Below are 11,731 nucleotides of genomic sequence, written 5' to 3' on the forward strand. Positions count from 1 at the left end.
CGAGCTGCAACCCAGCCCCCGAAGGTGTTAGCGGTAGTGATCCGGCTTTGGTGGGTGGCGCGAGATGCAACCCAGCCCCCGAGGGTGTTCAGGTGAGCTCTCCTTCCCACACCTCCATGGACGTCTATGTCGGGTCATCTCCACCATAATCCGATGGGGCGATGGCGATGCATGCTTCTTCGGCTTCGAGCAAACAAGTTGCCTTGGAGGTCGGCGAGCCAGATGCGAGAAGTCTGGTATCCGCTGGTGGGACTGAGCTCACCCCTGACAACGTTCTTCAAATTGTTCCGGTTGATCTTCCTTCATTGAGCTTTGATGTAGCTCCCCCTGACTTGGGGTTACCATCATTCCTCTCTAATCTTCAGGTGAGTCAGCTGCTTGCATTCTATCGTTCCTCTTGGTAAATTATCTTTCCTATACTCATTTGTCTTCGATCACAAGCTTTGGTTGATGGAATGTCTGCTCAGTTGAGGTCACATGGTGCCACTGTCCCGGAAGGAGCTGTATCTCTAATGCAGTGGAACCCATTGCTGCTTCAGAAACAGATTGCTGACTTGAAGGTGTTGAACGCTGGTTAGTGACATCGTTTCTTCCTTAGCTATTTTGATTGATCAACTTGTTTTTAACCATGTATCCCTTTTCGGCTGCCTTGTCAGATATGGCTCGGCGGTGCTCCGAGCTTGAGGAAAAACATCTTCAAAGTCAAGCCGACTCAACCCAACGGTACTCTGATCTTGAGGAGAAGTATTTTCAAGGTCAAACCGACCTGGCTCGGGTTTTTGCTTCTCTGGACGATGCGATCTTTGAATTCTTCTTTCAATGCTTAGCTTAACTCCGAAAGGGCAGCACATGAGGTAAGCTTCCGTAGTTGGCTTTGTCGTGCTTACTTTTTACTGGATGCTGAAAGTTGCTTCTTGTTCGTAGGAGGAGAAATGAGCGCTCGCAGCTTCTCGTGATAATCTGGATAGGTTACATCGTGATGCCAGCAATTCCTTAACCATCTTAGAGAGGAGCCATCGCTTCACTATGTCAGATCTGGATCATCATCATCGCGAGCTGCAAGTGTCCCAAGATGAGGTCCTGCGGCTTAGACAGTTGGTGTCAAGCAAGGAATCCATCATCAAAGATATGCGTGCCTCCAAGAAGTTAGTCGCCTAGGAGCTAGAGGTCACTCGACTGGCTACCAAAGTTTTAGACGACAACTGCGCTGTTGGGGACCTTCGGCATCCGAAGGTCCTCAAAAACAGGATTTAACAGTATTTCTGGAGTATAATGTGTGAACAGGTATCTTCGGACTCAAGTCGGCATCACAGTAGACCAAAATAATACGAAGGTTGGTGCAGCACCGAAGGTGTGAGCAGGAAAGCTTCGGCGTGACAGCAGAAGGTGAAACCGACTTAAAGATGAAAAGGCTATTTAGACCTCGACAGATTACCATAGAATTATTATCAAGTGTAAAGGGCATGAATGTAATTTTGTATGGGTTGTGTCCCGCGCCTATAAATAGGTGAACAGTACCCCTGTACTGGACACGCTGACTTGGCATTCGCTTTTTGCGTCACGCTTGTACTATCATCTCCTTACAGTTGGAGCATTTGAGAACAAGTCTCCAACATTGGCGCCCACCTCCGGTGAACTCACTTCCACTCTTTGGAGTTTTTTGAACACCTTCGGCGATCATAAACCTTTGTTATGGCGCCGAAGAAAGCATCAGCGACTGGGGCTGCAGCTCTACAACCACTAGACCACAATCAGGAGACAGTCTCCCTTCGGGAGGCCCGAAGCCAGAAAAGGAAGGCTGTCAGCCCGACACCACCAGAGGACGAGATAGATCAAGAAATCAGAGATATGGAGATGCTTCATCAACAAGTACAGAGGAAGAAAGAAAAGATGGCCAGGCTAGCTGAACTGCAGAGGTAGATAGACGAAGCCTCTGAAGAAGTTTGTCATCTTGCCCAGGATGAGCAGCACCGAAGGCCTCAGCACCAAGATCTTCATCAAGAGGGTTTTCCCAACGAAGATGACTGGTATGACAATTTCCATCATGGGAATTTTGTTTTTGATGATGCTTCTCCTCTGTCCGCTGAGCTGCAGGCTACACCTTGGCCTCCGTCCTACAAGCCGCCTCAGCTTCCCGTATTCGATGGCCACTCAGACCCGAAGCAGTTTTTGATGAGCTACGAAGCAACAGTATCTTCGTATGGTGGCAATGCTTCAGTCATGGCCAAATCTTTCGTTATGGCCGTCAGGAGTGTTGCTCAAACCTGGTATTCCTCCCTTCGACCAGGAACGATCACTTCATGGCAGAAGCTGAAGGACTTGTTGTTAACTAGCTTCCAGGGGTTTCAGACGAAGCCGGTCACTGCTCAGGCTCTGTTCCAGTGCACCCAGGATCACGAAGAATACCTTCAGGCGTATGTCCGAAGGTTCTTGCGTCTGAGGGCACAGGCACCAACGGTGCCCAATGAAATTGTCATTGAGGCCATGATCAAGGGGCTTCGGCCAGGACCGTCAGCTCAGTACTTCGCTAGGAAGCCCCCTCAAACTTTGGAGAAGCTGCTCCAGAAGATGGACGAGTACATTCGGGCCGATAATGATTTTCGCCAAAGAAGGGAGGAGGCCTTCAGGTTTTCTGGAATGACCAGGGGCTTCGGAGGGAGGTTCTACCCGAGGCACGTTAGATCAATTCATAATTCTACACAAAATGATGATAGAGGGAGCCAACAGCAAAGGCCACAATGTTCCTCACAGGCTTCGGGGCAACAGCAAGGCTCCTTCCGACCACCAGCTCCAAGGGGCAGAGGCGCCAGGGGCTTCGGAGGAAGATTTGGTGATCAACCGAGAAGAATCTTTTGCTTATTCTGTGGTGAGAACAAAGGTCATACCACCAGGATGTGCCATGTTACCATCCAGAAGCAAAAAGAAATAGCCGAAGCGGCAGCACAGCAGGCTCAGCCGAAGCAGGTCATGCACACTGCTTCGTATCATTCGCCTTACATCCCAGAGTATGTAGGCAATCACCCTGCAGTTTCTGTTGCTTCGGCGAGTCAACCTCAGGCTTCCTGGCAACAACCTCCGCCTCCACCACCGCTGCAACAAGGCCAGCAGCCAGAAGGGAGCCAATATGCTCCACACCAAAGGGACTTCAGAGAGCAGTCCGAAGCTCGCACAGTCAACAGCATTGTGCCAGAGTCAAAGCACATCTATTGACAAATATCCTACCTTAATAGCAATCCTTTTCATTCAGTTTTATTTTCTGTAATAAAGGACATTGTTCAGGTTTCATGTAAATAGTTTCGTCGATTCCCACAAGGAAAATATATTTTCTTCACAGGCTTAAATTGTTGAAAGACTTGTGACAACAAAGATTCCCAGGCTTAAATTGTTGAAAGACTTGTGACAACAAAGATTCCCAGGCTTAAATTGTTGAAAGACTTGTGACAGCAAAGAGGACCTTCGAACTATTGAAAATTCTTCGAAGTAACAAAAAGTTGTTCTAAGGAACGCAGAGTAAGTTTGCCGAAGTCACAAAAAGCCGCTCCAGAGGGAGCGCAGTGTAAGTTTTCTGCTCCAAAGTCGTTCCAAAGGGAATGCAGAGCATACAACGAAAAGTCAACGCTGATACCGCCTAAGTAAAAGGCGAAGCGCGAAAACTCAACGCGAATACCGCTGAAAGTAAAAGGCGAAGAAGCTCCTAAGGGAGGCTTACAGCGAAAAATAAACGCTGATTCCGCTGAAGTAAAAGGCGAAGAAGCTCCTAAGGGAGGCTTGTAAAAATTATGTGTTTTATTGCAGGGATGCGTGTGCATCTTCGGAATACGCATCGCATCACATAACATAACATCATCGCATCATTTTGCATAGCATAAGCATCATACATCATGTTGCATATGGCGCAAGAAGTGGACACAATATCAATCTACAGAAGAACATTTTGAAAAAAGGGGAAAAATCATAATGTCACAAGGAGATACATTATCGATCTTCGGAGGTGTAGCTTCGGAAAATATTTTCACGAAGCCTGGATATTATTCATCAGAACACTGGATATTGTTGAAAAATTCTTCTTCACGAAGCATGAAAAGAAGGGAAGGTGTTTTTTCGTCAAAGACTCAAAAGCGGTACGTGTAAAGTTTCATGCATCGTAAAGAATTAAGCAAGAAAAGCAGGTATATTACATTCAGGGTTACAAAATGTTACAATATATATTACATTTCAGAAGTTTTTACAATAATACTTAATCTTCTCTCAAGACGACTTCTGCAGCCTCGTTTAGAAGTCGATTGACGACTTCGTCCATAATAGCTTCAGCCATCTTTTTTATTTCGTCGTCTCCTTTCGGCTGAGTGTCCGAAGGGGCTTTAGCAGAATCTGAAGTAGAACAGGATACGGCTACATTGCTATGACAAATTGCAAACGAATTTTAAAACCTAAAATTACAGCACAATAAAAACTATTAGATAATACCTAATTGACCTTCGGGCTCTGCGCTCTTCTCAGCAGCCTCAGCTACTTCTCTAGCATCGTGAATGCCCTTTTCGCTTCTTTGAATAATCTCTCGGGCCATTTCTCGGCCACCATTATCCCAGATATCGGTGAAAAATTTTCCACCAACCATGCTAGCTTCGGCCGATGGATCCTTTGCATCTTCGAGGGAAAGAGCACCTTCGGATTGCGCTAGAATCTTTACATGTTCGCAACCTTTTTTCTCTAAAATAGTGGCAATTCCTCTGGCACCCGAGAAGGCACATATATCTCCACGGCTATTTAAAATTTCTTCGAAGGCTTCAGCTTCGTGGTCGATCCATTCGATGGGACCTTCGGGATTGCCTCTCGTAAAGTTTTCCTCACTTGAGAATGCGCCGACCTTGGCGAAGCTAGCTTTTAGCTTCTTAACACATTCTATAGATTTGTTATAGCATCTCTTTTTGGACGACCGAAGCTCTTCAACAGTTCCTTCTAAGTGATCTGCCCATTGGTCGCTGAGTTCTCGCTTTGTTTCTTCAAGTATACGTTCTTCCTTGGCTCTGGCCAGTTGTTTCCGAAGATCTTCAAGTTCGCGTTTATGAGCTTCAGCTTGACCTTTAAAAATAGCTTCGTCTTCCTTTATTTTATTTATCAATGAGTGTAATATTTTATCTTTCTCGAGACCTTCGTTCCTCAGTTCAATTACTTCGGAACGAAGGTTGCTTAGGGCTATAGTACACCCTTCGTCTTCAGCATCTTTCTGTTCCCTGAGGGCATTGCTAAGTATCAGGCCCTGCAAAGAGAAATATGTGTGTGTCAATAGGTTTAAACAAACGAAAAATTTTGGTCTCAATAAAAAATGCAAAGATTCCATTTGTTGCACCTTCAAGCTATTATACGCCAGGCTGTCGGCCAAATCATTTTTCGATAGCACTGAGAGCCCGTCTTCCAGTGTTGGGAATCCGAAGCTCTTGCTCATCTCCCGATAGACAGAAATCTCTTTGCTGTCAGGGAGACAATACAAAAAATCTTCTTCTCCACTGCCATTGAATATTAATGCCCCCTTTGGATACTTCAGTTTTTGGGCGTAAAGTTGGGCCTCTTCTTTTTCTTTTTCTGAAAGTTGTTTCCCCGAAGCATGACGAATAATATAATCAAGGACTTTGGGAGATGCTTCAGGGGCAGCAGCACTGATTTCTTCAACAAAAGTTGGCTCTGCAATTTTTTCTTCCTCAAATTCCAGGGATTTTATTTTCGTGGGTTCTGAGGACCCAGCTTCGGCTTCAGTTTCTTGTTCTGGAGCTTTAGTATCAAAGATTTCAGTTTTTTCTTCGGGGATGACAGCAGTCTCCTTCGGAGGTGTGCTTGAAGATTTAATTGTCTCCAGAACATCTAGCACGTTGACCATTCTCTTCCTTTTCGGAGTCACTGCTGGCACCTTTTGGTTTTTTACTGCCTCAATATTTGCTGCAGGACTCAAAACTTCTGATGTTTTTGATCCCTCAGTGGCTTCTTTTACTTCTTCCATTTTTTCTGTGGACGGCGCTTCGGCCTTCTCTTTCGTTTCTGACAGCAAAGTCTTTGATTGTTCCAATTCCATTTTTGTTGGCATTTCGACCGTTTCTGTGACTTCTGGCAGCAAGGTTGGCTCGGTTGGTTTTTCAGCTTCGGTGGCCGAAGAGGTCTCTCCGGTAAACTCAGGCACCGAAGCTGGTTCAATATAGCGCGGCCGATGTGTGAGGACCTTTATCTTCTTTCTTTTCGGTTCTGGCTCGCTAGGAGCAGTTGCAGCTTCTTCTTTTGCAGAGGTTGTGTTTTTTCTCTTCTGCCTTCGAATGGGATAGCAATAGTCAGGGTAGACAAACCCGATTGCATCAAATACCCGATTTAGCCTCTTCTTTTTTCGGCCTCCGAAGGCTGCTGACATTGCAGTGTCTTCGGCCTTCGAATATGCCCCAAGCAGTTCATCACTTAAATTTTCAATGCTTTTTAACCAGTCATCATCTGGCTCAACGAATTTATCTCCAAATTTAAAAGTGTACTTCAACCTGATAAGCCCACCTTCGTCGGCCTCTTTTATGGTTTCTTGTGGCATTTCCCATTTCTCCGCAAGCGGCCATACCCTGAAGGCAATATGCTCTTGTACTAAGTCTCTCGTTCCAATAAAAGAACAGATAACGCCGAAGGCCCTCTGGCATTCTTCGGCAGCTTCATTCATTTCAACCTTCGGCCTCCGAAGGCCGAAGCTTTGCCAAATAGGGCGCATAATTATACCTTTGATATCTTCTCGTACTGTCAGATCATTCTTCACATAAAACCATTCTGTCATCCAGTCGCCGGGCCATCTCTTCCGAAAGGTTGGCACGGGGCAGCTTGACCCGAACCGAGAAACGAAACTGTAGCAGCCAAAATTATTGTGATACTGTTCCTTACCCCAAGGTTTTGTTTCATATGATAATTCATGTATATTGCAGAAGCTTTTTGCGTCAGGCTTCAGACCTTGGCTTCTCACGGCCCACACGAAGATATTCAGCCTTATAATTGCCTCGGGGGTAAGTTGATGGAGATAGACTTCGAATATTTTCAGCACCTCTACAACGAAGCTGCTCAAGGGAAATCGCAGTCCAGCTTTCAAAAAGCTTCGGTACACTACGACTTCATTCTCTTCAGGGTGTGGGCAAGTTTTTTCCCCTTCATCGGCCCTCACAATGGACAAATCCCGGAAATACCTTCCTCTCATGTTGACAAGATGATTCTCTTTGATAGTTGATTTACCATAAACTGAATGGCTTGGTCGCCAGGGACGATCTTCGGAGTCTTCACCACCACTGTCCACATCATAGCTGTCACTGTCACCAGTATCTTCAGACAAACCTCCCAGAATCTCCTTGGTAATTTTTTCTGTGTTGGTCTTTGACATCGCTATAAGAAACCCCAAGTTTTTCTCTTCGTCAAGGCTCAGCTTCATCTCAGCAGCAGTCTTCTTATCTTCAGACATCTTTGAGACACTAAAAAACTATTTTCAAAGCCGAAGCTTCAAAACTAAAAGCTTAGCAAATCGTAGTGCACAAGAGCTAAAAATTGAGCGAGCGGGAGCAGTTGGCCAGAGAGCGTGTCAAATGAGTTCGCGGTATGGCCGTATTTATACGCCAAGTGCGTTGAAAATTGAAAGACCCCGCTTGTCAGTGAATATTGCTATTCTAGCAAAGGGAAGGTGTTTTTTCGGACCTTCGGCGTAAAGCCTTCGTCCATGTCGCAATCTAAATTTATTATTTTAAACAAATTAATATTGCGAGGGGCTACTGTTGGGGACCTTCGGCATCCGAAGGTCCTCAAAAACAGGATTTAACAGTATTTCTGGAGTATAATGTGTGAACAGGTATCTTCGGACTCAAGTCGGCATCACAGTAGACCAAAATAATACGAAGGTTGGTGCAGCACCGAAGGTGTGAGCAGGAAAGCTTCGGCGTGACAGCAGAAGGTGAAACCGACTTAAAGATGAAAAGGCTATTTAGACCTCGACAGATTACCATAGAATTATTATCAAGTGTAAAGGGCATGAATGTAATTTTGTATGGGTTGTGTCCCGCACCTATAAATAGGTGAACAGTACCCCTGTACTGGACACGCTGACTTGGCATTCGCTTTTTGCGTCACGCTTGTACTATCATCTCCTTACAGTTGGAGCATTTGAGAACAAGTCTCCAACATGCGCCATTCTAAAGGCTCAACGCGACAAGGCTATGGACAAAGCCATTCGTGCGGGACGGATCTTGATGAGGAGGCCCGGCGTAGTGGTTCCTGATGACATTGTTGCCGACGTTAAGGCTGCCCCTGATCCTTCGAGTAGACCTTGTTCTTCACTGGCTCCTGTGGAAAACATTGCCAACTAAGTTGTTTTGATGTAGTGACATCCTGCGAAATACTGAATGTACTATGAATTCTATGTGTTTGTGATGGTTGTATTTGAATATTTTGTGGATAGGGCACTAGAACGGGTCCTTGATGCTGACAATTATAACATCCTGTTCTCCTGAAGTACTGACTGTTTTTGTTGTCAGGGTATAACAGTCATCCTGAACAATTATGAAAGTAAATGTAGCGTGCTGGTTTTGGAACTTTCCCTGGCTTATGCCAATCGCTTGGCTGGTTAGGCATAGTGGTCGCCTTAGGATAGGTAGATGTATCGTGCTGACTTTTAAATCATTGCTGCCTTTTGAGTTGATTGTCCTGCTAGTAGGGTATAGTGGTTCCCCTAAGCCGAGTCAGTGTGAACATGTAGCATCGTCTTAGGTCATTGCCGACCAAAGGCGACTGCTCTGTTAGTAGGTCATAGTGGTCACCCTAAGTCAAGTAAGCGCGAGCATGTTGCACCGTCTTAAGTCGTCGTCGACTTAAGCCGATTGCTCTGTTAGTAGGGTACAGTGGTCACCCTAAGTCAAGTAAGCGTGAGCATGTTGCACCGTCTTAAGTCGTCGTCGACTTAAGCCGATTGCTCCGTTAGTAGGGTATAGTGGTCACCCTAAGTCAAGTAAGCGCGAGCATGTTGCACCGTCTTAAGTCGTCGCCGACTTAAGCCGATTGCTCCGTTAGTAGGGTATAGTGGTCACCCTAAGTCAAGTAAGTGCGAGCATGTTGCACTGTCTTAAGTCGTCGTCGACTTAAGCCGATTACTCCGTTAGTAGGGTATAGTGGTCACCCTAAGTCAAGTAAGCGCGAGCATGTTGCACCGTCTTAAGTCGCCGCCGACTTAAGCCGATTGCTCCGTTAGTAGGGTATAGTGGTCAACCTGAGTCGAGTAAGCGTGTTGATTCCAAGTCCAATCGAATCGAAGTCAAGTGATAGTTAACAGTTCGAATGCCCTTGAAAATGAAAACTTTATTGATGATGTATTCTCTCCTTATAGAGTACAATGTTGCTCCGATAGCTTTCGAGGTCTTGCTAAGGGTAAAACTTTCTAAGATGCTCTATGTTCCATGAATTCTCCACTTTCGTACCATCCATTTGAGTAAGCCGGTATGATCCTGGCTGAGTGACCTCCGATACAATGAATGGCCCTTCCCATAGTGGTGAAAACTTGTGCCGTCCTTCCCCCGTTAGAATTCGGCGAAGGACCAAGTCTCCCACTACAAAGGATCGATGTCATATAGCTTTATCATGATAGCGCCTCAAGGTCTGCTTGTATCTGGCTGACTGAATTACTGTGTTCAATCGCTCTTTCTCCAGCACATCAATATCCTCTAGCCTGGTAGCTTCAGCTTCAGCTATGCTTTTGAAGACCAGCCTTGGCGCCCCGAACTTGAGGTCGGCGGGTAGCACCGCTTCCGAACCATAGACCATGAAGAACGGGGTATTTCCATGCAGGGCTCAACTAGGTTGAGTTCTCAAGCTCCAAACCACATAGGGCAATTCTCTGATCCACTTTCTTGCAAACTTCTCATTGTTGTCGAACACCTTCTTCCTGAGTGCTTCTAGTATCATTCCATTGGCCTTTTCCACCTGACCATTCGCTCTTTGGTGTGCTACTGATGCATACTTGATCTGGATACTCCGTTGTTCACTGAAATCAAAGAATTCAGAGCTAGTGAGTTGGATCCTAGGTCAGTTATGATGCTATTCGGTATCCCAAACCTGAATATTATGTCTTGTATGAACTCCACTGGCTTGGCTGAAGTTAAAGAAGCAATAGGTTTGTACTCTATCCATTTGGTGAATTTGTCGATGGCAACCAGCACATGAGTATAGCCTCCCTGAGCTTTCTTGAAGGGTCCAATCATGTCCAATCTGCAGCACGCAAATGGCCATGTTACAGGTATGGTCTGTAGCTGCTGTGCTGGTAAATGTTGTTACTTTGACAAGAATTGACAAGCTTCACATCTCTGGACTAACTCGGCTGCGTCACTCTTTGCTGTTGGCCAATGGAAACCAGACCTGAAAACTTTCCCAACTAGAGTTCTGGATGTTGCGTGTATTCCACACTGTCTGACGTGGATCTCATCTAATAGTTGTTTCCCAGTAACCGAGGAAATGCACTTCATGAGGACTCCTGTCGCACCCCTTCTATACAGTGCGCCCCCTATGACGGTGTAGTGGGCCGACTGTCTTGTGATGCGTTCTGCTGCAGCCTTATCTTCCAGTTCTTCTTCATTCCTTATGTACCTGATGATAGGCTCTCTACAGTCATTAGGGCTGATTCTGGTTGGCTCAGGGTGTTGCATTCTTCAGCCTGATCTGAGGGAATACTTGGGTGTGGCACTTCCTGAACAAAGACTCCAGGTGGGACCTAGGCCCAACTAGATCCTAGCTTCGACAACGCGTCTGCTGCTGCGTTGCGGTCTCTTTCCACGTGATGGAATTCCAAACCTTCAAACTTGTCTTCCAATTTTCGGACGACCGTATAGTATTTTCCCATGGAATCAGTCGAGCAATCCCAATCTTTATTTATCTGGCTTATGACCCCTAGTGAATCTCCGTATACCATCAACCTCTTAATGCCCAGTGATATGGCAATGTTCAACCCATGGATCAGTGCCTCATATTCTGCTACATTATTCGATGCCGAGAATAATAGCTGAAACGCGTACTTGAGTTGTTCACCTCTAGGGGCAATGAAGAGGATTCCTGCGCCTGCTCCCTGCAGTTTTAACGAGCCATCGAAATACATCCGCCATACTTCAGTAGCTTCCGGGTTGTCAGGAACTTGTTGCTCGGTCCACTCTGATACGAAGTCAACTAGTGCTTGAGTCTTCACTGCTATGCGCGGCCGAAATTCTATGTCATGAGCTCCCAGCTCGCAGGCCCACTTGGCTATTCTTCCAATGGCTTCTTTGTTGTGAAGGATAGCCCCTATTGGAAACCCAGTGACTACTATGACTTTGTGGTCGTCAAAGTAGTGACAGAGTTTGCGAGCAGTTAGAAGTACTGCATATAGTAGTTTTTGAACTTGGGGATATTTCTTTTTAGAGGGCCCTAGAACTTCACTGATGAAGTAGATCGGATGCTGTACTGGATATGTGTGTCCTTCCTCTGCCCGCTCGACTACTAACGCGGTGCTCACCACGTGAGTCGTGCAGGAGATGTATAACAACAGATCTTCTGTCGGCTGATTTGGTGTGGCTTGGCGTGGCGGCTTCAGTACTGGTGGTGTGGTCAAGAACCTTTTCAATGCTTCGAGAGCTTTCTGTGCTTTTGTGGTCCACTGGAACTTGTCCACTGTTGGGGGCCTTCGTCCTCCGAAGGTCCTCAAAAACATAATTTAACAATG

The sequence above is a fragment of the Zea mays genome, chromosome 9 (genome assembly GCF_902167145.1).
Source record: "Zea mays cultivar B73 chromosome 9, Zm-B73-REFERENCE-NAM-5.0, whole genome shotgun sequence".
NCBI lineage: Eukaryota > Viridiplantae > Streptophyta > Magnoliopsida > Poales > Poaceae > Zea > Zea mays.